Source organism: Triticum dicoccoides, chromosome 7B (assembly GCF_002162155.2).
Source record: "Triticum dicoccoides isolate Atlit2015 ecotype Zavitan chromosome 7B, WEW_v2.0, whole genome shotgun sequence".
Taxonomy (NCBI): domain Eukaryota; kingdom Viridiplantae; phylum Streptophyta; class Magnoliopsida; order Poales; family Poaceae; genus Triticum; species Triticum dicoccoides.
This window is the reverse complement of record NC_041393.1, coordinates 380,479,704-380,481,607: the sequence shown is the minus strand read 5'-3', so window position 1 is coordinate 380,481,607 and position 1,904 is coordinate 380,479,704.

The following is a 1,904-nucleotide window of genomic DNA, read 5'->3' as shown; positions in this document are numbered from 1 at the left end:
TTCCCATGTATGAATCTTTACCTTCGGACTATTCCGAAGCTCCTCGTAATGTCACGGTTCCCATCTGAGACACCGTACTATCTTCAGACTCACCAACATGAATATCTCAATACTACCCTAACGTTATCAAAAGTTGAGTGTGTGACCCTATGATAACCCACAAGTATAGGAGATCGCGACAGTCTTCGAGGGTAGTATTTCACCCAAATTTATTGATTCAACACAAGGGAAGCCAAAGAATATTTATGATCCTTAGCAGTTGAGTTGTCAATTCAACCACACTTGGAAAATTATATTTATGCAGCAAAGTGTTTAGTAGTTCGATAGTAGTAGCAATGATAACAGGAACATGAACTGTAGCAGTTTGTGATGATTGTAACAACAGTAGCAACGGAAGTAACTTAGCAAGACCAATATGAGAAAAGTGTAGGCATTGGATCAATGATGGATATTTGTGTTGGATGATATTCATCATATAATAGTCACAACCTAGAGTGATACACAATAGCTCCAATTCATCAATGTAATGTAGTCATGTATTACGTATATAGTCATACATGCTTATAATAAAAACTTGCATGACATATTTTGTCCTACCCTCCCGTGGCAGCGGGGTCCATAAGGAAATCTAAGGGATATTAAGGCCTCATTTTAATAGAGAATCGGAACAAAGCATTAGCACTTAGTGAATACATGAACTCGTCAACTACGGTAATCACCGGAAAGAATCCCAATTATTGTCACCTTAGGGTATGCAGATCACATCATGAATAGGTGCATACAACTTGCAAGATAGAATCAAGAACTCAAATATATTCATGAAAACATAAAGGTTTCAGATCTGAAATCATGGCACTCGGGCCCTAGTGACAAGCATTAAGCATAGCAAAGTCATAGAAACATCAATATCAGAACATAATGGATAGTAGGAATCATGCCCTACCAAATTGACTCGATTACATGACACATCTCATCCAACTCCGTCACTGTCCAGCAAGCATATGAAGGAATTATTCACTCCCGGTGGTGATCATCATGGAATTGTTGATGGAGAAGGGTTGTGTAACACCCCGGATGTAACTTTCCATCTTTGTAACTCCAACTCTTGCCATTTTCGGCTATGTGATATGATATTCCCTCCGTGGTTGGGTTTTTATCTTTTGTTTTTCATTTTATTCATGTCATGCATATCATATCATGTCATCATGTGCATCTCATTTGCATACGTGTTCGTCTCATGCATCCGAGCATTTTTCCCCGTTGTCCGTTTCGCAATCCGACACTCCCACATGCACCGGCGCACCCCTCTTGTCTCTTTTCGTGTGCGGGTGTTGAACATTCTTGGAATGGACCGAGCCTTGCCAAGTGGCCCTGGTATAGCACCTGTAGACCACCTGTCAAGTTTCGGGTCATTTGGAGCTCGTTTAGTACTCCAACGGTTGTCCGCATATCCGCAAAGGCCTCTTTTAAGTTGCAGCCAACACCCCTCCAAAACAGCCCAATAACCCATCTAACTCCCCTCCATGCTCTCGGTCTTTCGATCACGATCGTGTGGGCGAAAACTACACCTCATTTGGAGCTTCCTAGCTCCTTCTACCTATAAAAACACCCTCTCCCCCGAAATCCCGGGTCAAAACCACCCTAACCCTAGCCCCGCTCCTCTCCGCGCCGCCGGACATGTCCGGACGGAGCCGGACGCGTCCGCCGCCGCGCCCGCAGCCAATCCGCGGCTGCCACGTGTCCCTCCGTCGCGCACCCGCGCCACGGCCCGCCAGGCCCGCCGCCGGCCCCCGCGGGGCCCGTCCTCCGCGCCGCCGCCCGCGCCGCCGCCCGCCACCGTCCCGCGCGCCCCCGGCCGCGTCGCCTCCGCCGGTCGCCGCCAACCGCCACCGCCTGGATCTCCT